The 24,423-nt window shown below is 49.9% G+C and overlaps 1 long non-coding RNA gene across 2 annotated transcripts; it reads right to left on the minus strand.

Moving 5' to 3' along the window:
• Window positions 1-12,747: 12,747 nt before the first annotated feature.
• LOC115501576 lies at window positions 12,748-18,401 on the minus strand. 2 transcript variants are annotated; one of them, XR_003964839.1, is made up of 4 exons: window positions 16,818-18,401; window positions 16,121-16,275; window positions 14,542-15,033; window positions 12,748-14,418 (listed from the first exon to the last, which is right to left on the minus strand). It is a non-coding gene; the product is annotated as an uncharacterized LOC115501576 (long non-coding RNA). The 2 variants fall into 2 exon arrangements; XR_003964838.1 differs by having other exon boundaries at window positions 16,121-18,401.
• Window positions 18,402-24,423: the final 6,022 nt, after the last annotated feature.

Here is a 24,423-nt window from a genome sequence, read left to right on the forward strand (position 1 = left end):
CCGTCCCCCAGTCGTTCATCGCCACGGGTATTAGTGAGGGAAGGTGCAGCTTCCTCACCTGCCAGGTGTCAAGTACATTCTGCATACTTTTGCAGAGATCCCCAGTTGCCCTTGGAAGCAGCCTGCTCGGTGAACACATCTGTACTGGCTTCCTGTTCTTTCCGGCGCCGCCCAACGCCCTCCGCCCCCTAGTGGCGCTTCCTGGAATCACCGCCAAAGTAAACGCTTCTGAGTCTCTCGTCTCAGGGTCTCCTCGGGGGAACCTGACCCAAGACTCTAGGCCTGGAAAGATTCCCTTCTCTGTGAAACGTTTATGTTTTTTGCAAGTGTATGCAGTCAGAGCACCTCGCATTAATCCGAGAAAGGCTCTCATTTTCAGAAATCTTTAGAAATACTAAAAAATAAACAAAAATTGGGCGCCCGGGTGGCTATAAATAAATATTAACCGAAATACGTTGATTATTATTATTTTTTTTTCGATCTGCCTGTAAAGATGAACCACTTAATCTTTTCAGGAGATGAACTGGTAACAAAGAATGCTTCGGAATTGACCGGTGGAGACCCCAGGACTGATGTCATCAAGGAGTCCGGGATCTCTCCTTCTCGAGGCCTCGCCCCGCTCCCCGCACACCTCACATGTAATCCCAAAAACCCCAGGCAGAGAGAGAAACGGCAAGTGAGGCCAGTTCCCTAAGAGGATCTAGGCCTGATTTGCCATTTGTCCCACTGCCGCCACCAAAACTGGTCTTTGAGCTTTGCTCTGCCCCAGTGGAAGCATCCCTGCCCTAGGCCACTGGGCATCAGCTGGTTCCCAGAGCCAGCTCAGGAGTGTTCCATGCCCAAGCTCTGAGGCTGAGATTCCCAGGCTGGGCCTTGGGACCAATGTGCATGGCCATGTGGAGCCACTCGGGTGCTGAGTGAAGAGTCGCAAGCATTTGCTCCATAGAGATTGTCAGATTTGCCCAGGCCGAGGGGACACTGGAAGCATCTCTTAATAAAACATGTAATGTGCAACCTCACGAAGCCCCCTGCTACATAAGTCAATGAAGGCTTTGGAAAACGTCTGAAAAACTAGATGGGAAAATGTGTATGTTTCTATATCCACGTGGTGAAATTGGGGTCAGCTTTTACTTTTCTTTTAGTTTCTGTACTATCTAAATATCTTTCATTGGGGCGCCTGGGTGGCTCAGTCGGTTGAGCATCTGACTTTGGCTCAGGTCATGATGTCGCGGTCCGTGAGTTCGAGCCCCGCATCGGGCTGTGTGCTGACAGCTGAGACTGGAGCCTGTTTCCGATTCTGTGTCTCCCTCTCTCTCTGCCCTTCCGCTGCTCATACTCTGTCTCTCTCTGTCTCAAAAATAAATAAAACATTAAAAAAAATTTTTTTAAATAAATAAATATCTTTCATTTAATGGGGCGCCTGGGTGGCTCACTCGATTGAGCGTCCGATTTTGGCTCAGGTCATGATCTCACTGCTGGTGGGTTCAAGCCCCACATCGGGCTCTGTGCTGACAGCCCAGAGCCTGGAGCCTGCTTCTGATTCTGTCTCTCTCTCTCTCTCTCTCTTTCTGCCCCTCCCCTGCTCATGCTCTGTCTCTCTTGGTCTCTTAAAAATAAATAAATGTTTAAAAAAATTATTTTTAAAAATTGGATTGATGTACCTGTTAGAAATAACCTTAAAAATGTGCTTTTTCCCAATTATATTCAGGTTTTCTATTTTCACTTTTTCTAATTATTCTATTTGATTCTATTATTCTAATTATTATTATTATTCTAATTATTCTATTCTATTCTTTTAATAATTTTCTAATTATTCAGCTGTCAGTGGTGCTCCAGGGAAAGCACAAAGGAGGGCAGGCTCAGATGGGAAGCCAAGGAGAGGGACCTGCCTGTCGGAGATTCTCTTAATGAGACACCAGAGGAGACTCTAAGTGTTAGTGTATAAAAAAAGGGGGGGGGGGCGCCTGGGTGGCTCAGTCAGTTAAGTGTCCGACTTCGGCTCAGGTCATGATCTTGTGGTTCGTGGGTTCGAGCCCCACGTCGGGCTCTGTGCTGACAGCTCGGAGCCTGGAGCCTGCTTCGGATTCTGTGTCTCCCTCTCTCTCTGCCCCTCACCCATTCAAGCTCTGTCTGTCTCTGTCTCAAAAATAAATAAATGTTAAAAAAAAAAACAGCAGGTGGTTGAGCCTGAAGAGTTGCTATAAAATAATTGCTTCGAAATTCTTTTTAATTTTTTAAGCCTATTTATTTACTTTGAGGGAGAGAGAGAGCAAGCAGGGGAGGGGCAAAGAGAGAGGGAGACAGAGGGTCCTAAGCAGGCTCTGTGCTGTCAGCACAGGGCCGGGTGTGGGGCTCGAACTCACCAACCGCGAGATCATAACCTGAGCTGAAACCGAGAGTCAGACGCTTAACCCACTGAGACACCCAGGCACCTCAGTTGTTTCAAAATTCTTAAAGAACACACTGATATAATTGGACTAAAGGTGTCCACATTCTGCAGCGGAAAACTCTAAACACCGCATGAATAAAATCTCTGTCATTCAGCCTTGGGAAGTAGAAAGTGGCCCCCCAGCCTGGCGCTCCGGTTCCACTAAGACCATCAAGGACACAGGCTTTTGCTTCCTCTCTGTGGGTCAAAGTGGGGCTGAGGACGCTGGGCTTCAGATATGCAAAGCTGAGAGCAGGGAAGATCAACAGATATTTGAACAGGGACATCACACCAAATCTCTAAATCGGGACCAATTCGTTCACCAGAAAGCCCTATTTGCTTCTGTTTTAAGCAATTCTAATGATATTGATGATCTGGTTTCATAACCCATCACAGATTTCAAGGGGCCAACAAGGAAATGAGCAGGGATGCTGCTAGAAACCAGAAGACTGATTTAAAAACAAGAAAAGGATGGGGCGCCTGGGTGGCTCAGACGGTTGACTGTCTGACCTCAGCTCAGGTCATGACCTCACGGTTCGTGGGTTCAAGCAATATCCTCATGGCATGAAACGGAGGGAGCGTGTATTAGACAACTTCCCATCAAAAATGATCATGTGGGGGGGTTCTGACCCCTGCCCCATCCTGCATGACCCCTGTCCCCCCCAGAACCCCTGCCCTGTCCCTTCCCACCCCTGTGGCCCCCCGGGCAGGACCCCTGTCCCCATCCGGCAGGACCCCTGCCCAGCCCCTTCCGATCCCTGCCCACCGCCCACAAGGCCCCACCACCCGCATGGCCCCGCGACCCGCAGGAGCCCTGCCCTCCCCCCCACACAACCCCTGCCCCCCGTAGGACCCCTGCCCTCACAAAGGAATTTTTGGGGTGGGAGAGATGGTCCATACCTTGATTAGGAATGGGGTGACACAAATGGATACGTTCACCCACGCACCAGACCCCACGCTGAAAGGGTGCAATTTATTGCATGTAAATTATACCTCAGCAAAATTGATTTTAAAAAACAAAAATAAGGTCCAAGTTAAAACTTGGCGCTTAGGCACAAGAGTCGGCCATCTGGGAATGAACTGATCTTCGCAAAGCCGGCTTCCCTAGTGATCCGGGCTACTTGACATTAATTCAAGATACATCTATTGCACCAGCCACTGTGTTGGGTCCTAAGGACACGGAAACGCTGGAAATATCTTCCCTGCTCTGGAAAGCTTCCAAGCTTGATGAATGTAGTGGCTAAAAAAGATGATTCCACTCGAAGATTCTATGCATCGTTGAACATGCTGTCGGGGGAGTGAAGCCAGAGTGACTCTCTGACACGGGCTGCCCTTGTCCCTCACCTCTCCTTGAAGGATTTGCTGACCTACACAGCTTCCTACCTTTGGAACAAAACCCTTTGTTGAGCAGCCTTTTAAATGGGAATCGTTGCCATACCCCCACCAAGCGAACACCCAAGGGAGTGGCTGGCAGGGTAGAATTTCCTCTAGATTTGCAGCAAAACACGGGACTTGCCGCGAGCTGTGGGATTCCGGTAGCTTTGCCACCACCTGGTTGGCGAGAGAGGGTGCACGGCGTTGAAAAAGGGTGCTGTAATCCCGAGACCCAGCCAGGAGGAAGTAGCTGAACGCTGAAGAGTCTGAGACCGTCCAGGAAAATGTACCAAAAGTGACAAAGTAGGAAGAGATTAGATTTAAAAAAAAAAAAAAAAAAAAAAAGCATCTTGGCCATAGCCTGGCGCAGAGCAGGGTTTCGTCTGTTTGTTGAATGAATAAAGAAAATACACGCATTAGCTCTCATGGCTACCTTGGCATAGAAAGGGGCTATAAAGCTAAGACTCGAGCCCAAGGGACAAAGGGAAGCGATTCAGTCTCTGAGTTCAGCAGCCCAGTGTGCTTTCCCTCAATCCCCTTCCACCGCCCCCCCTCCCCCGATTCATCCTGATTCCAGAAGGCTTCCTCTCTCACACAGAGGGCGCCTGAAAGTTTCGGTTTATCTTAGGACTCGGAGCCCTAAAAGCAGCTGACCTTGCCCAGTGCTGACCTTGGCCGGCTACGTACGGGCATTGGGTCCCAGGAGGAAACAGACCCGGTCAGGTTTCCAGAAGGAAACGGAGGCGAGGCCAGATTGTAATTATCTCCATGCAGGGAATGTTCGCAGAGGTGTGAGCGCATTTCAGGGAACTAACCGGAAGGGCACTGGAGTCTAGCAATGAGGGTGGCTGTTCCCACCCACAGGCCTACGGTCACCGGATTCAAATAAAAATACAAAGGGCTCGGTTACATTTGGATTACAGAAAAAGCAATGAATATTTTTTTAGGATACATGTCCCAAATATCACACGTACTTATACAGTGATACCTTGGGCCACGAGTAACTCGTTCTGTGAGTGTTCCATGAGATGAGCAAACATTTCTAATAAATTTTACCTCGATAAACGAGCGACGTCTGGCAATACGGGTCGTATGTGACGCTGAAGGTCATGTGGTCACAACTTAGCCAATGTTTCTTCTCTTTCTCTCTCTGTCTTTCTCTCCCTGCAGGATTGTGGGTGATCATTGCCCATGCTTGGATGCCGGGTCTCAGGCAGTATATGACAAGAATTTATTAATACTATACTATAGTCAACATCCCTGTGGGTGTATACAATGGCCCCCCAGGCAGAAAAAGGTTCCTTTTAGCCAACAGATAGCAGTGATTCCATTAGTGATAGTGAAAGCCATCCCACACAGTAACCCTCCTCTCTCTCGTCTCCTGCACGTCAGCCACGAAGGTTTTCGAAGGTGAGTGCAGGGGAATTTGTTTATTTTCCTTCATATTTTATATTTTCCTTAGTATTTTGTATTCTATTACAGAATTGTAACCATTTTTATGTGAATATTTTGGCGTTGTGGAACGAATCATCTGAGTTTCCCTTACTTCTTAGGGGGAAATTCGCTCTGATAGACAAGTGTTTTGGGCGACAAGCGTGTTTCGGGAACGAATTATGCTCGCAAAGCAAGGTTTTACTGTACTTCAAAAGTATTAATTGCTTACCTGAAATTGAAATGTAGCTGGCTCTCCTGTGTTTTATCTGGTAACTGGACCAGGCCTGCAGGGAGTCACGGTATCAGAGCTGGAGCCCAGGTGAAGGGTCACCTGAGCCAGAAAAAAAAAAAAAAAAAAAAAAAAAGATGAGACATTTCTTTCCTCTTGCCCTCCAATCACCCGCCGGCACCTGCCATGGGCTGAACATAATCAAAAACCAGCTTCTGAGGGCCTGGTTGCTACAGCCCTCGGGTGTGGGTCTCCTTCAGCAACGAGGTAGACAGGAAAGGTGGAAAACGGATACGGAGGCGGGAAGTGAACAGAGAATAACCCCCGGAGGTGGAAACCGTATTTTACTAGAAGCATTTTCCATATCCATTGAGAAGCATTGGGGGATTTTGTGTGTGTGCTTTTTGCTTAAAATCACGAGTAAAACCAGATTGATAAAAAACAAATAAATACTTAAATTTTTTAATGTTTATTTATTTTTGAGAGAGAGAGACAGAGCTTGAGAGGGGGAGGGGCAGAGAGAGAGGGAGACACGGAATCTGAAGCAGGCTCCAGGCTCTGAGCTGTCAGCACAGAGCCCGACGCGGGGCTCGAACCCACGAACCGCAAGACCATGACCTGAGCAGAAGTCAGATGCTCAACCGACTGAGCCACCCAGGTGCCCCTAAAAAACGAATGTTTAAAACAGTGGCCTCCAAACAATTAAACCATAATGATAGAGTCCATATATGTGGACATATTTACACATATACAGGAAGATTCCTCTTTATTTTTTGAGGTATAATTGGACAACATTATATTAATTTGGGGTGTACAGCATAATGATTGGGTATTTGCACCTATCGTGAACCGATCACCACAGCAAGTCTGGTGAACATCTGTGGCCACACGTAGCCAAAGAGTTTTTGTCTCGTGATAAGAGCTTGTAAGATCCACTCTCGGCGATTTTCAAAATACACGACACCGAATCGTTACCCATAGGCGCCGTGCTCTATGTTCCAACTCCATGATTTTGTAACTGGGAGTTTGTACCTTTGACCACATTCGCTCACTCCCCTCACCCTCCAGCCCCCCTGATTCTGGCACCCGTCAGCCTCTCCTCGGTATCTACAAGGTCGGGTCGGGTTTTGCATTAGATTTCACATCTACGTGAGATCGTGTGGGATCTGTTTTTTCTGCCTGTCTTCATTCAAAAGATCCATGCTTGCTGTTGCAAATGGTAAGATCTCGTTCTTTTTTTGTGGCTGAAAAATACTCCACGGTGCCATACTGGTTTAATGACTACAGTGTTATAATCAGGGAATGTTTGAAATCAGGGACTGGGATGTCCCCAGGTATCTGTCTCAGGGACACCTCTTTCTTTTTGTGGTTATTTATTTTTAAGTTTATTTATTTTTGAGAGAGAGAGAGAGAGAGAGAGAAAGCACGAGTTGGGGGAGTGGAGAAAGAAAGAGAGAGAATACCGAGCTGACTCTGCACCCTCGAGCCCGGCGAGGGGCTCGAACCCACGAACTGTGAGGTCATGACCTGGGCTGAAGTCAGATGCTTCACCGACTGAGCCACCCATGCGCCCCTCAAGGACACCTTTGTTTAAAGGTGGACGTGTTCAGTTCACAGGAAGCCGGAGAAAGGACGATAATGAACAAGGATGCTAAACTGCCTCTTGGACAGGTGGAAAGTGCTTGTTTGACACCAGAGAAGTATCTCGAGAGAAGAACAGTTCCATTGGTCATGATCTTTGCCAGAAGTTCAAAACCAAGCACTACGCTGGATTCAATTTGCAACCCTAGCTGCAAGGTTCAGGCATGTTTGGCATTTCTAATTTTTTTCAGCAGTGATAATTATCAACAAATTATCTTATCATCTCTGCATCTTTGCCCCACGCGAAACCAAGTTATAAATTATAGACAGAGAACCCGAAGTCAGGGGCGGGCTCAAAGCGAAGCCACATAGAGACGGCTGACTTTAAGGAAGAGGGTGGGGGACAGGAGGGTTAGGAAATGGTGGGAAAGCCCTAGGCGGGCACCTCATGTTATTTCTAGTTCTGCCTCTTGATCTCAGTCCCATTGTGCAAGCCACTTAGCCTCTCCAGGCTTCAGATTTCTTTTCATCTCTATGTTGAGGAGGGTGGTTTTGAACCCCTTGTCGTGATCTAAGCGTCTCTGTTTCAGAAAGTCAATTTTTTTTTTTTTAGTAATATTTATTTTGAGAGAGAGATACAGAGCATGAGCAGGAAAAGGGGCAGACAGAGAGGGAGACACGGAATCCGAAGCAGGCTCCTGGCCCAGCACAGCACCCGAGGCGGGGCTCAGACCCGCAAACCTTGAGATCACGACCTGAGCCAAAACCAAGAGTCAGACGCTTAACTGACTGAGCCCCCCAGCCGCCCCCATGAAAGCCTGTATTCTTTTTTTTTTTTTTTTTTTTTTTTTTTCAACGTTTATTTATTTTTGGGACAGAGAGAGACAGAGCATGAACGGGGGAGGGGCAGAGAGAGAGGGAGACACAGAATCGGAAACAGGCTCCAGGCTCCGAGCCATCAGCCCAGAGCCCGACGCGGGGCTCGAACTCACGGACCGCGAGATCGTGACCTGGCTGAAGTCGGACACTTAACCGACTGCGCCACCCAGGCGCCCCATGAAAGCCTGTATTCTTATTCCACTCATGTGTTTATTACCGTTCTATCTTTTCATATCCTGGCTTCACTCGTTGACTTTTAGCCTCTCACGTCCCGTGGTCCCAAGCACAAAGCAAGACATCTTCGATCATTTCCAGAGTTATGAATTCTTACAAAGAATGTTAAGACTCGATACCCCCTCCGGGAGCAGCAAAAGAAAACGTTCGGTTTCTCTGAAATTTGAAGGAGCAGCCTCGCGCTCCGCACAGCCCGAAAGAGCAAAAGAGGAACGAGCACCTAGGCCCGTGGTCCTCCACGTGAGCTGCACAATCTCACAGTGCAGATCTGATCCTTGTTGTTCTGTCCCAGCTGAGGAGTTCTACATGCCTGCGCTGTCCCCCTAGATCTCAGATTGCACAGCCTGGAAGACGATCCCACGGAGATCGTGGGGTAGCCTCACACGAATCCCTCCTCAGGAAAGAGCGAGCAGCAGAGACTCTCCTGCATACAGACTGGGTTTCAGACGACCCCACGGAAGGACCACATTTCACGAGAAAGCGTTCCAAACGATAATGGGCCACCAACGTCCCAGGGCGAGGGTAACGTTCTCCGGCTTTTGAAGGCTGCGAGGAATTCGAGAATCCAACTGGAAGGTCTACGGGCGACCTCAGGCGACGACCAGGGTCCCGCAGGCCTCTGTCCTTGGTTCCCGACTATCAAATCACCAAATTGAAACAGACGGCTGCTGGTCAGGCTTCCTAAAACCGTATCTGGAGGGAGACGTGGGGCTCGCCTCGAGCTGCCCGCCCGGCGGTGAGTCTGATGGGAAACACAGTCGAAAGAACAGCCTGGAAAGCCAACTATCTGTCAGGCGCTTTCACACTCCAGTGTTGCCAGAAGGTCTATAAAAATGTCATTGTCTCTCAGCGGCCCGTGATTGTATTACCCTTTACGTTGGCTGTTGGTAATAAAGCAAAGCAAAGAAGCAAGTATCATTTTTGCACGGCTCTGGCCTTCCTCTGGCCTTTCTCAAACAATAACAGACTAAATACAAAGAGACAGAAGTCATTACTCGGCTCTTTAACTAGCGCCAAGGAAAATGAATAATTAAGGCAACGTTACTTGAAAGAAATTTACACCGTTGCTTTTAAGTTAGAACCAAGTTAAGAGGTCTTTAAAAATACATCATTTCCCCCTTTCTCTTAACGTAGCGTTCGCGCGCTGGCATAATGTACCACGGCTGCTACTGTTTAGATCTTACCAGCACTTTTTTTAAAAAATGCTTTTAGTTTCCATTATCCTATTATAGGTCCCAGAGACGCAGGGGAGAGATTGACAAGGTGGGGAGGCAGGGACCGCTGTTTACACAGCTTCCTTCCCCTCTGGCCCAGCGGCTGCGTGTTCGAGCCAATCCCAAACACCTCTCTCTGACTCCCCTTGGGCAACCACCTCAGTCGCCAGGAGCCTAGCTAACATTTCTAGCAGGCGCTCGATTTGTTCTTTAAAGTCGCCAAGAAGAGGCACGTCCCGGTCCCCTTGCCCGGCACCGGTTCCGCATCGGCACTGGGCAGGGCTGCTGCTTCCGAGTCTCCTAGCTCTCTCTGGTTCTCTTTCCCTTTCTCTCTCCCTCCTTCTCCCTTCCTTCTCCCCAGTGGGGTCTTCAGGCCGGAGGGATGGGACAGAGCTGACACCGGACCCAACCCAACACCGGCCTCCCGGCTTCTGCCCAGGTAATGATCTTGGCCGGTCGGAGCCAGCAGGGCAGGAAGCCCGGGGCTCCAGGCACCTTGGCTCAGCCCGGCGTGACCTCAGCAGGCCATCCTGAGGCCACGGGCACCCACCGCCTGTCCAGAGCTGCGGTGCCAGACCCAGAAAGAACACGAAGCCTGAGTGAACCCAGGCTTGTTCCCACGAGGCTGTCATCAGACAGGGATCCTGGGTCCTTGCTGCTGACCCAGACGACGGTACCCGAAAGGCCGGAGGCGTCGGCCCTCAGGAATCGTTTGACCTGCTTAGTCCAATAGATGGCCTGTGTCCTCTGTTCTTACATGCCCCGGTCTTCCACTCCTAGCCACGTCACGTGGCCCCTTTCGTCAATGTCACAGGCCAACTTGGGTCCCCCAATCCCTGGGGCTTCAGAACGTGACTGTATTGGGAGACAATAGTCATGATGGAGGTGATGTAATAAGATGAGGCCATCAGAGTGAGCCCTCATCCAGTGATGACGGGTGTCCCTGTAAGAAGAGGAGGGGACACCAGGGACACGGAGAGAGAAAGGGATGACCACGTGTAGAGGCAGCAAGCACGTGCGAGCCCAGGAGACAGATCGCAGAGGAAACCAGCCCTGGGGCCCCTCATCTTGGACTTCTCGGGAAGTGGGAGAAAGTGATATTCCGAGGGCGAAGCCGTCTGGTCTGTGGTGTTCAGTTATGACAGGCCAAACACAAATAGGCTTTACCAAGGTCAACCTTCGCTGCTTCCAGAAAAATCACTCTATCGGCCTCTGAGGGCCACAAACTGGGTGGCTTAGGATGACAGAAATCTAACGCCTGCAGGTTCCAGAGGCCAGAAGTCTGAGTTCACGGGGAGGCAGGGTGGGTTCCTTCTGAGGACTGGGAGGCAGAACCCGGTCCACACCTCTCACCGAGCTTCTGGGGGTTTGCTGGAAAAATACTGGTTGCTTCTTGGATTGTAAAAGCATCCCGCCGACCTCGGCCTTCACTCTACGGGACGTTCTCCAGGCAGGTACGCCTGCCTCTGGGTCCCCATTTCCTCTCTGCATAAGGACACCGGTTGTCCTGAATCAGGGCCACCCTAATGATGTCAGCTTAAGCCGATCCTCGGCAAAGATGCTATTTCCAAACGAGGTCCCATTCACGGATACGTGCGGTTAGGACTTCAACGTCTTTTGGGCGGGTGCCATTCAACCCCCAGTGGCTACGTATGACAACATACTTACATCCCGGGCTGTCGATGGCCAGATGGCAATTTATGAGTGAACACATAGGCTGCACCCACTCCATTCTGCCCCTAAATCTTCCCAATCTGCACGTCGATGTGGGGTTTTTTTTCATATTGTATTTTTTAATGTTATTTTTTTTTGAGAGAGAGAGAGAGCACAAGCGGGGGAGGGGCGGGGAGAGGGGCAGAGAGGAGGGGGACGGAGGATCCGAAGCAGGCTCTGTGCCCACAGCAGACAGCCCGACGTGAGGCTCGAACTCACGAACCGCGAGATCATGACCTGAGCTGGTCAGACACTTCACCGGCTGAGCCACCCGGGTCCCCCCCCCCCCCCCGCTATGTCATCACAGAACGGAACGTTTCTGGGCCCGACCCAGGGGGGGGTCCCACTGCAGCTGTCTTCTGAGGATCCCTACCGCACGACGCACATCCAAGACCCGAATTCTCCCCCTGGCAGAAGGAGGTGCCTTCGTTAGCAGCCAGCACAAGACGAACCAAAGGGCTTTGCATTAAGGAGCGTCCAGGTTGGGCACAGAGCGAAGGGGAAGGAGAAAGGGCCCTGCCGAGATCCCCGCGCGCATTGATTCAGGCTTTTTCTCATCTGGGTGTCCGCCCCCACGGAGGCTCGGACTTGGCCTCCAGAGAAGACAGCCGGCGGTCCGGTGGTTCGAAGCCGCCTCTGATGATGGCCCTGCGGTCACACGAGGCTCAAGCCAGAGAAACATCAGGGGACAGCACAGCCCCTTCCGACAGGCCCAAGACAGGAAGAGAAGGGGGAAGGCCGGTGGAGGCTCTGAGAGCCACCTTGAGTCCTTTGCCTTGCCTGCCGGGGATTAATCCCACGTCATCACAGGAAAAGCACGCGTTTCGGAAGTGCCCTTCAGTGAACTACACCCATCTGTGCTTTCACGGAGTGAATCCAGGTGATTAAGGCAGGAGGGAGAACGTGCATGAAGAGAAAACCCACAAAAGCGGTCTCATTCCACACGTGTTTGCTCTTTCAAAGCAAATGCGGCAGGAAATCCGAATCACTGAGGCCAACCCTTGCGGGTAATTTGTTCCCGGGGGGGGGGGGGGGGGCGTATTCGGGGCCGTTAGCCCCACAGCCCGTCCGTGAAAATCCCATCCTTTGAAATACGTTCCCTGTATTCCTGCTTAAGGCTAGGCTGTGCATCCAGAAGTTATCGGTAACGGGGACGCGAGCGGGGAAGGACAGGAGGTAACTTTGGGGCGTTTGAGGCCACCAGGAAGGAAATCAGCTTAGCGGCACCCCGAGATTATCGCTGGAAGAGTTTGTTTAAAACGCACAGGTAGCAGCAAGATGTGGGGCCGTGGTGTGCAAGCGTGTGTGCATGTGCGTGTGGGGGGGGGGGTGGAGAATCCATTGTTCACAACATCACCAACCTTCTGAAGTGTCCGTCACAAGGCGCCTCGTTGCACGTTACTACTTTGCGGGTAAAAGGAATAAAATAGCAACAAGGTAAATCATTTAAAAAAAATTTTTTTTAATGTTTAGTTTTTTTTTAATGTTTTTATTTATTTTCGAGACAGAGAGAGGCAGAGCATGCGCAGGGGAGGGGCAGAGAGAGAGAGGGAGACACAGAATCCGAAGCGGGCTCCAGGCCCCGAGCTGTCAGCACAGAGCCCGACGCGGGGCTCGAACCCACGGACTGTGAGATCATGACCTGGGCCGAAGTGGGACGCTTCACCGACGGAGCCACCCAGCCGCCCCTGATTTGTGCAGTCTTAAAAAAAAGCAAATAAGAGGAGAAACTCTGCCCCTGGAGGAGCTCCCGTCGATGAGGGAAGGCAAGACTGACACGCAGGACATGTTTTGAAACAGGGGTTCACCTGTGCGACGCAAGCTATTTAACTACGAGATCCCTGGAGGGAGAGCTAGGAGTTGTCCTGGAGACGTCCCCACAGAGTCAGGACTTGGCGGGGGGCTTTGAGGAATGGGTAAGATAGCGACAGAGAGAAGGAGAGGCAGTTAGGTGACATGTCTTGCCCCTGCGTTCGTCCCCACCACAAGGGGGCGCATGCATTTTCTCAGGGTTATAAGGTCGCTGGGAGGTTTGCTCCCAGGCAGTTAATAAAATCCGAGGAAGAAACCGAAATCTGCATTCCACTTCCAAAACCAAGTAAACATTGTGCTTCCTGTAACATAAATACCAATCGATACAGAGCAAAGAAAAAGACAAAAAAAAGCAAGCAGCCTCCGTACAGGTGGGTATTTCAGCTCTTCATTGGCTTGTGATCATTTTCTGGTATTCCATGCTCTCATCCTCAAATTACAACCAATTTAAACAGAAGCCCATTAATTCTGTAGGAATAGTGTTTTTCTAATGAAAAACGGATTAAAAACCGCCTTTCTAATGGCCCTAGACTGATCCCTCCTTTTAGTTCTAACAAGCTGCCGAAAGTCTCCGGCTTAAGGGCGCTTCCTGATGGGCAAGAACGTTCAAGTGCTTCTGGGCCGCTTCCCTGTTGCAATCAAGGCGCGTGACACCCTCAGCACCCTCCCCTGCACACAACGAACCCCCGACCAGGATGCTGCTGGATGAGTGATGCAGCCACCTGTCAAAGGACCTGGCTGATCTCTGCACACAGACCACTTATGCTCACCCAACATGTAGCGTCGAGAAAGTAAACGGATCTATTCCCAGCGGGGCGAGACCGCCTGAGCAAATACACGAAGGCAGGGAGGGGGGCAAGGCACGTTCGGAAAGAGCAGGAAATCAGCCTTGCCGAGATCGAAATGTTCTCCCCCCACCAGGGTCAGGCAATTCCTCCTGAATCAAACCCGTGTTTCCACGCACCATCAAAAGCTGTTGCTTTGGGCGTGAACGTTATTTTAACAACAACAACAACAACAACAAAGGTTCGTGGCTGCATACATTTGAGGAACGGTTGGAGGAAAGTTAAACAGGTCTTTTCCTTAGCGCGGGACTTATCAGGACCTTTATACCGTGACTGTGCGCAGTGAGTCTCCTGGAGGGCTGATGGCAATCAGCATTTCTCAAAATCCTCTCAGCTAAAGGTTTTTTGGTTTTGGGTTTTTTTTTTTTGTTTTTGTTTGTTTTTGTTTTTGTTTTTGTTTTTTTGGTGGGGGTGGGGGGGACCCTTTCCATTGTAAGGGTCAGGCTGCCCCCATCCTTTATGCCTCCAGCTGCACACGCACATGGGCCAGCTGTGTGGACGTCCCTGGGAATCTGCCAGAAACGCATTATTATCGCACGCCTCGGCCCAGACCTCCTGGAGTCGACTCTGGTCTTGGACAAGTCCCCAGGGGAGGTGCACGCACACACTGCAGTTTGGGAAGCTCTGGTCCCCACTGTGGCACGGGTTCTCAACATCAGCGTGCGTTGAGAGCGACTGGAAGAAAGGAAACACGGAAGGTAGGTGTGACTTTTGGGTGCCACCTCTTTGACCGTGAGTTTGACCGATCCTGAACACGAGCCGTCTTGAAGGACCCACCCGCCTTCAGCGTCCCCTCACCTGTCGGCCTCGGGCTGGTTGGGAGGTTCACGCCATCCCTGAGGCTCAGCTGCCCCGTCCAAGGAGACAGCATGCGGGACCCAGAGAGACGTGACTGTTTTCACGCGGTGGCCGCGACCCGCGGTCCCCCAAATCGCCCGAATCAGCGTTTCCTGACGCGCCTCCCCTGGTGCGCGTGACCAGTGCTTGGCCAGTAGAGGCGGCAGATTACGGGGAATCGCGCGTTTGCTGTGCCCAGTGGGTTCAAGGCATGCGTGCGCTACCCGATGACGAGTGCTGGATTGAGCTGGCGTCTGGGATTAGGTTGCAAAGCTCTTGTCCAGGATTAAGAGTTCAAGCGACGGTCGTGATGCACTTTTCATCAGGGCGAGCTAACCGGGGAGCAAGCCGATGGCCTTGGCTCTAATGAGCCTGTCCAACTAGGAAGAGGCAAGATGACTGGGAGACGAGGAATACGTATACTGGCTAAACAGAGAGAGGGAGTTTGCTCTCCTAGAAAAGAAAAAGCAAGAGGGGCGCCTGGGTGGCTCAGTCGGTGAAGCGCCCGACTTCGGCTCGGGTCGTGATCTCGTGGTCCGTGAGCTCAAACCCTGAGTCGGGCCCTGTGTCGACAGCTCGGAGCCTGGAGCCTGCTTCGGATTCTCAGTCTCCCTCTCTCTCTCTGCCCCTCCCCCTCCCCCTCGTCTCTCAAAAATAAATAAACATTAAAAAAAATTTTTTTTTTTTTAAAAGAAAGACACAGTGCTCTGGTAGGGACAGAAACCAAAGTCCACGTTTTTGTCTTGGCCACCCCATCTGGATCATTAGGACACGGTGAGCAGGGAGGGCAGAAAACATGTAAAACATTATTGTTTGAAGTGAGACCCTGAAGTTTTTCAAAGCGATTTTTTCCAGAAGCCTAACTGATTGGCACAGTCTCAAACCTCTGTCGGTCATTGAAAAGCCCCGAGTTAAATCTGTTCTCTTGCCAAGGAGCTGCACACGCACATCTTAGTATTATTAATGACAGACTTGGAACCCTTTCCGCCAATTGGAACTCCCGTAAAGTTCTTGGAGAAGCATCGGTGGGGCGGGAAAGATTCCTCGTCTCTCTGGAGGACGGTCTCCCTTCCTGCTTCCATGAAAGCCCCCCCCCCGGTTTCTTGCACCCCCTTGGTCTGTGGTAGTTGCCCCCAAAAGAAGGATTCTGCGGATTAGCACTGCCTGCAAGGGTGGCGACTGTCTAGGAATCCGGAGACCCAGCTGACTCAAATGTCAGCGTGATCACACCAGGAGAGCAGCCCTCTTTCTTGATGAACCGAGGAACTTTCTGGAGAGGCTGCCTCTGTGTGTGTGTGTGTGTGTGCGTGCGTGTGTGTGTGTGAGACCCCCCGGAGGGAAGGGGACCTCTTATCTGATCCCTTAGTAACACCCGTGGAACTGAAGACGACGACCCTTGAGCTCTGTCCTTAATTTCTCTACAGCGACCCTTCGTTGTAGTGACTCAACGGATTCCCCAGTGCACCCGGCCAGCAACTCACATGGCTTATTTTACTATCGTTTTAAAAACAAAAACAAAAAAAAATCTCGGGATACAAACCGTCTGCACTGGTTGGGTCACGTGCACACAGGATGGCCACGGACCCTGGTCACCGGCACAGACCAAGAAGTTGCCGGATGATCAAAGACAGTGCCGTGGGTGCCAAGATTTGATGCTGGGGAAGCACGGAAGTGTGCACCTGGTCCGCGGTAATCCTGGAAACAGTTTTAGAGGAGATGCGTTAGGTTCGGGCTTAAAAATAATAATGAGTCACCTAGGAAGCCAAGGAGAAAGGATATCTAGATCAAGGCGGGGGAGGGAGGGCGGAGTATGGGAAGATGAGAAGAGGAAGGCTTAGCACCCTCGCAGAGAACCTCGCAGAAGCCTGGAGGAAACTGTGTGGGCGAGGCAACAGAAGCAGTCACTCCAGTGGGGGGCTTGGAGCCCCAGCGCCTTGCAAGTCAAGACGGGGAGTTTGGATCCCATCGTGGGGTCGCTGAAGGACTGAGAACATTTGACACGGCCAGCTTCACTCCTCGGACGCATCCCTCCCCCAGCCCTTTGGAGGATGTACTGGAAGGCGGTGAGACCGTCGAGAAGGAGAACAGTAAGAGAGCCATTGCAACCGTCCCGAAGCCAGGGTGGTGGGTAGGGAGAGAGGGGAGGAAGGCCTAAGGAGTGCGACTCCCTAAGAAGTTCCTCAGAAAGTTTAGGGATGGGGCATCCCCTCGGTGGGCCAAGTGACCCAAGCTCTTACTTCCAGGGAGCGGGCTTGGTGCAGATGGGAACCCCCCAGGGGGCGGGGGGTGCCGGCCCCAGGGAGACCAGCTGTCACTCAGATGGGCCCCATCCTGCAGAGGTTCACGTCTATGGGATGCCGTAGCCCTGTCTCCTTGGGGCATCGGGCCACAGTGCCGGCCACGGGGTCAAGTTCCCTGTAAATCCAAGAAAACCTCCACGAACCTTTCGGATCGTGATGTTAACCCCCACAGCTCTTGCTTCTGCTGGTGGAAGAGACTCAAAGAAGCACATTTCACGTTCCCCAGAACCTCCCCGATGTTGGAGATCTCCCCTCAAAGGACTTCGAACTGAATCTCTTTGCCCCTGTGTCCACAGAGGCCCTGAGGACTGGTCTGTCGGGCCCGCAATCCTAACCACCCCAAGCAAGGAGCTTTGGGGTCCACAAACTGCAGAACAGCTGATCACGGTGAAGTCCTATCAGCTAGTGGAGACATGTGTTGCTCATCAGCCGGAGGCCGTGGTGTTTCCAAGACGGCCACGTCGAACCCCGCTCCCTGCCCCCCGCATCACCACCAGCACCACCCCTGCGTAGACAAGCATTCTAGGATCAGTGGGAGAGTGTTAAAAAAAAAAAAAAATGAAAAAGACACAGCCCTCATCCTAACAAAAGCTTATCGTCTAGCTGGGAGAAGCAGAACATTCACATAGGCACAAAATGACTTAAAAACACATTTACAGAGAGATGTAATCAAAAGCAGACATGGAAAAAAAAAAAAAAGAAAACCCACTTCCTGAACAGAAACGTAGACCCAGGATGTGCACTGCGTAAAGGGCAAAGAAAGCCTCCCTTTCAAACTTCCTCGTCTTTTTTTTTTTTTTTTTTTTTTTTTTTGCTTACAGCTCATCTTGTTTCTGGAAAGATCTTGGTAATGCACAGAAGAATCAGTTTGCTGAAATCAAAGTAGGAAGTGAGAACACAGATGCCCAACGTAGGTCGCCCTGTCCGTTCCGCATCCTTCAAATCTATGTCATTCGTTTCCTGGCGAAAAGAAAGGCGTGGTTTGTTCTGTAGTTCCTGGGATCAGGCATCAGAAGGACACTGATTCCTATGATTATATTACTGAAAGCATCAGCTCCAAAGGCAAGCTGGTTAGCAATGAACAACCTCAAACTGATCCCAGACCTACCCAATCAGAATCTGCATGGGAAGAAGATCCCAGGTGACTCACATGCACGATAAAGTTTGAGGAACGCTGCTCCGGAAGCCATCCTTCCGCTGGAATTTCACAGGCGGGATCCCGACTGAGGAAACGGGCCATCCACCCACCGGATTTTTCCAGCAGAAGTATCAAGTAACTGAATGTCTGTGCCTTATGGCAACCCTTGAAAGGCCAAAGGATACAGCCGAGCTAAGCCTAAGGCAAAGGGCTCTTAGACAGGACACCAAAAGCACAATTTCCAAAAGAAACATTTGGGAAATTGGACTTGGTCAAAATTTAAAACCCCTGCCCTGAAAAAGACCCTGCCTGGGGCGTCCGGGTGGCTCAGTCGGTTAATTAAGCGTCTGACTCGATTTTCAACTCCGGTCAAAAGGAGTTCGAGCCCCACCTCGGGCTCTGCGCTGATAGCCTGGAGCCTGCTTCGGATTCTGTGTCTCCCTCTCTCTCTCTGCCCCTCCCCATTCATGCTCTGTCTCTCTCCGTCTCAAAAATAAATAAAAACATTTAAAAAAAATAAAAGAAAAAAGAAAAAAGTAGGGCTAATACCAAATGCTCGCGAGGACGCAGAGAAACGGGCTCTCTCGCACGCTGCCGGTGGGAACGTAAAATGGTACAGCCTCCTAGAAAATGATTTTTGCAGAGTCTTGCCAAAGTAAAGCCCTACAACCCAGCCATCGCACTCCTGGACATTTATCCCAGTGAGACGAAAACTCCCGTTCACGCAGGACCTTGTACAGGAATGTTCCCAGCAGCTTTACCCACAGCCCCAACGAGGGAACAACGCAAATGTCTTTCGCCAGATGAAAGGAGAAGTCAACTTGGGTACTTGGTACACGGTAAGAAATAACGCTACTCGGCTGTAAAAAAGGAAGGCGCGATTGACGCATGCCACAGCTAAGAGGAGTCTCAAGGTCATGTTTAGCAACAAAAGCGAATCTCAAAAGGTTACGTACTGTATGATTCCATTTATAGAAAGTGCTCAGAAGGACAAAATTCTAAAGAGGAAGAACGGATTTGTGGTTTCCGAGGGACACACACACACACACACACACAGCCTGTGTAAGGACTGGTGGAAAGGTTGTTAGTTTAGGTAACATTATCGTGTCGGTGTGAATCTCCTGGCTTTGACACGGTATTACAGTTATAAAAGATGTCACCAGTGAGAGAAGCTGGGTGATGGCTTCCTGGGCCTCTCTGTAAGATGTTTGCAACTTCCTGTGAATCTGCAGGTCTTTCAAAACAAAAAGGCAAAAAAATACAGAAGTAAAAGTGAAATCAAACGGCAAGTAGGTCGGAAACCAAGAAAATGTGATTTCAGGCCACTGATCTGTTGGTAAACCAGCTCTGGAAAAGAAAAACGGAAACAAAAACACGCTCATTCTTAGGGTTTGTTAATTTCTGTGGTGCAGATACTCTCACTAATTGATGGGTAGCTCATTTCAAGATGCCAGTAGGTTAACAACCGGCTTGCAAAATTCCCCAATGTGTTAACAGTCGACTCTCAAAAGCCAGTACAGGACAGCTCAGACCCACGTGCCGAAAAGGATTAAAAATCCATATTCCTGGGGCGCCTGGGTGGCTCAGTCCATTAAGCATCGGACTCTTGATTTCCACCCAGGTCATGATATCCCGGTTCATGAGCTCGAGTCCCACACCGGGCTCTGTGCTGACATCGCAGAACCTGCTTGGGATTCTCTCTCTCTCTCTCTCTCTCTCTCTCTGCTCTTCCCTTGCTCCCACTCTCTCTCTCTCTGTGTCTCTCCAAATTAATACATAAATATTTTTTTAAAAAGTTTCTCTCTCTCCCCCTCTGCCCCTCCCCCTGCTTATGCATGTTCTCTCTCTACAAAAAATTCATATTCCTGTACCCCAAGCCAGAACTATTGAATCAGAATCCTGAAGGTTCGATAGGGAATGTGCATGCATGGCAAGTTCCTTTGATTATCTTTATGTTCCCTGAAAGTTGAGCGCACTAGTAAATGGTAAAGCACAGCTCTTTGATGACCGAGAAAAGCCAGGGTTCGATTAAAGTATTATTGGTAAAATCTTTTTATCTTATTTTTTTTGAGTCTATTTATTAATTTAGAGGGGGGAGGGGCAGAGAGAGAGAGGGAGACAGAGAATCCCAAGCAGGCTCAGCACTGTCAGCACAGAACCAGACACGGGCCCCGAACCCACGAACCCGTGAGAGCAAGACCTGAGCCGAAATCGAGAGTCCGAAGTTCAACCGGCTGAGCCACCCAGGCGCCCCGAGATCTTTTCCTTTTAAAGCAACATTCGTGTTTTTTTTTTTAACATTTGGCCTAATTCAGCGGTTCCCAGCTTTGAGCGCCTGTTGGAATCGTTTGAGGAGCTTTGAAAAATACCGATGGCTGGTCCTTCCCCAGAGATTCTGATTCTGTTCGTTAGGGATGTGGCTCTGGTATCAGAAGTTTTAAAAACTCCCCGGGGTGATCCCAGCGTGCAGGCCAACCACGGCTGGAACCTGATTCACAGAAAGTCATGAATTTAACTGCTCCACTTTATTTCAGATGAAAATGTCATTCTTTTTGAATCGGTAATATAATTACAAGTTTCATAAATCAAAACAACGTTCAAAATACATAGTGAGGGGCGCCTGGGTGGCTCCGTCCGTTGAGCGTCCGACTTCAGCCCAGGTCATGATCTCGCGGTTCATGAGTTCAAGCCCCGCATCGGGCTCTGCGCTGACAGCTGGGAGCCTGGAGCCTGCTCCGGATTCTGTGTCTCCCTCTCTCTCTGCCCCTCCCCGGCCCGTACTCTGTCTTCCTCTTTCTCAAAAATAAATAGACATTTAAAAAAATTAAAAATGTATATATATATAGTGAGAAGTCTTGATCCCATCTGTTTACCCTGTCTGCCCACACACACCTACACACACTTATACTGGTATTTCCTCCCGTAATTTTTTTCTTTTAGAGACAGAGAGAGAGTGAGAGAGCACTCGTGGGGTTGGGGGGCAGAGGGAAAGAGAAAGAATCTCAAGCAGGCTCCACATTCGGCACGGAGCCCAACACGGGGCTCGATCCCAGGACCCTGCGATTATGACCTGAGCCGAAATCAAGAGTGGGACGCTCAACGGACTGAACCCCCCAGGCTCCCCCTCCCAGGATTTCTTTCTGCAGACTCTTTATAGGCAAATATAGGTGCCTGCAATACATTCATATTTATATAAATAATGGAAGGCTATAAATATATATGCAGATATATAACACATATATATTACAATGTGTGTTTCATATCATTAGATATGTAATATTATTACCTTATGTATGTAACTACCTATATATGCAATCTGTTCATATTTACGTAAATCCAATTCCAAGGGGACAATGCAAGGCTCTAAATATACATATAGGTATCTAGTATATGGGATAGTTGACCCTTGAGCATGAGGGTCAGCAGTGCTGACCCCACTACCCACACAGTCAAAAATCCACATATGACTTTTGACTTTCCCTTCCCCCAATTAACTGCTAGTAGCCTACAGCGGATCAAAAGCTTTACCGATAAACACATATTTCGTACATTATGTGTATTATATACTGCATTGTTACCAGAAAGTAAGCTGGAGAAAAAAGGCTATTAAGAAAATCCTAAGAAAGATAAAACACATTACAGTACTGTACTTGCCCCAAAAAAAAAAAAAAGTCACAGTCCGAACCTGTGACGTTCAAGGGTCAGCTGTATATACAATATACATACACATACGTATCTTTACAGCCTCATATTGTCTTTGGGGAATTTATTTAAAAATTTTTTTTCACATTTATTCATTTTTGAGAGACAGAGAGAGACAGAGTATGAGCAGGGGAGGGGCAGAGAGAGAGAGACACACACACACACAGAATCCGAAGCAGGCTCCAGGCTCCGAGCTGTCCTCACAGAGCCCGACGCGGGGCTGGAACCCACGAACCGTGAGATCATGACCCGAGCCGAAGTCGGACGCTTAACCCGACGGAGCCCCACCCCAGGTGCCCCGGGGAGTTTATTTTTTTATGATTACCTGAAGAATGTGTTTACGTTTGCTCTCACACAAATTCAGTTAACCCAGGCACCAACACGCACACAGTCCTAGCTGCGCAGACTTCAATCATGTGTCATATTAGTGTGTGCGAATGCGTGTGCGTAAGGGGTGTGAGCACCTGTACGTGTGGCGTTGTGTTACCCGAGCTCCTGAATAAACCGATCTGTTTTCTGAGCCTGAAAATCAGAGCAGTCAAGCCTTCCCTCATTCACTCATCTGAACAAACCCTTAGAACCGTGCTACCAGCCCAGGTCCCTACCTACGACAGCCCACACTGGCTTCAGTCACCTCTTGATCCCATCCCTAAAGAGAAGTTCGAAAGAACTTTCCTCTGAGTCAAAAGCTATTCCTCCGGAACTCGACGCAAGCGATGTCAGAGGTCGCGAGTCAAGCCAATTGTCCCCCAAGTTTTTTTCACGTCTACCAGACCTTGGGTTGAAACCAACCAGCATGTTCAACGACGAGAGGTTGCTTATAAAAAAATGCAGGTTTCAAGTTCCTGCTTGGACCGCTGAGCTCACACACACTCCCTTGTGGCAACGACCTGCTGTTCTCCGCGGGTTTGCTGTGCCTTTCAGACAGGCGACCTGGCCTCTGCGTTTCCCCCTTTCTTCAGGAAACTTCTTGCTGTAGAATTCGCCCTTCTCACTGCCCTGTCAAAGCCAGTGGGTCAGCAAGTACCGGGCTGAGACATTTTCCCCAGTGCTGCCCCTTTCCAAAGCTTTGCCTGACCCCCACCAGCCTGTCCCGGGTTCCTCCATGTTTCCAACACCCGAAGGGTCAAGTCTCAGTGGTAGTGACATATGCCAAGGGCTGAAGCAGTTCTTAAAATTTACTTGGAGGATGCTTACACGTGCCACTCCGGGGCTGATTTAACACCGGGCCTTGGCATCTAATGGCCCTTTGTGATTAATACCAGTCATTTGTTCAAAGTTAACAGCCCCGGAGTGACAGCCATAGATAAATTAACAACATTAGAAAAACACTAAAGCAAGCATTTATAGAGTGGGTCATTGAAGAATATGATAGTAATATAGATCGGCTGACGCTCCGCTATTAATAAATTTAATATGTTGAAGCCATTTTTACCCGGTACCTTTTTAATTGTCTTGAAGTTGTCTATATTTATCTTGATTAAAAAACAAGCCAACTCCTAGAGACATTAATGGGTTTTATGTGCTCAGAAGTGAATATTATAAGCAGATGTGGGAAGCGGGTGGGGGTGAGGCGGGAAGGGGCCCGCGTTGTGTTTCTATCAGGGCAGTTTGTTACAATGAGTCCAAGGTGTTGAGTAATGGGCTGCGATAAATTAGGGGGCTGTTTACCACCTAACTCTGCCAAAGAAATGTAGCCAAATTTGGGCTCTGCCTTCCTCTGCTCACGCCTGTGCCTCCTTAAAGAGTCACTTTGTGGAGAAGGAAACAGGGCCCCAGACTGTTGTCGCAGCCCCGGGACCCGGTGTTGCGAGGCCATTTGTAAGGACACCAAGCTGGACTTTGTCACCTTAGCATGAATATTTCAGCTTCTCCTGCGAGGGAAAACAGGGACTTGAGGTCTCATTTCCTTTTTTTTTTTTTTTTTAATTTTGCTTAATGTTTGTTTATTTCTGGGAGAGAAAGAGTGAGTGGGGGATGGGAGAGGGAGACAGAGGATCCGAAGCGGGCTCTGCACTGAGAGCAGCGAGCCTGATAGGGGGCTCGAACTCACGAACGGCGAGATCATGACCTGAGCCGCAGTCAGACGCTCAACCGACTGAGCCCCGCGGGTGCCCCGAGGTCTCATTTCTGACGAGTGATCTCCAGTCTCTTGCATTTAGTTGGCAAAAAGCAATAACATCACTTAGAAATTACAGGACTGCAAAGGACCTCACGCCCACATCCTCTGGAGGAGACACTGTGACCTTGCGGGTTAAACACACGGAACCTGAGAGGTGGGGTGTCGGGGCCACGGTGGAGGGTCTGACCCCCGGCCCCTAGAGGGTCTCTCCTTTCTTGTCTCCCACGACAGGGGAAGGAGGAATCAGACTTCACTTCACAGCAACCATTTGGGAATAACCTGATCCCGCACGAGGAGACAATAAAACACACAATTTATGAGCAATTGTGGGGGGCTCAGCACCTTCTCCCCGCTAATGCCTCTCTTTCCCCCAAAACAGCAACCAAGTCATGTGGATGAATTACAGCGGTGTATTTGTGTGACTTTCTTTTTTCTTTCTAATTTTTTTTTTAACGTTTATTTATTTTTGAGAGAGACAGAGTGTGAGTGGGGCAGGGGCAGAGAGAGAGGGAGACGCAGAATCCGAAGCGGGCTCCGGGTTCCGAGCCGTCAGCACAGAGCCCGACGCGGGGCTCGAACTC

This window comes from Lynx canadensis, chromosome E1, assembly GCF_007474595.2.
Source record: "Lynx canadensis isolate LIC74 chromosome E1, mLynCan4.pri.v2, whole genome shotgun sequence".
Classification (NCBI taxonomy): domain Eukaryota; kingdom Metazoa; phylum Chordata; class Mammalia; order Carnivora; family Felidae; genus Lynx; species Lynx canadensis.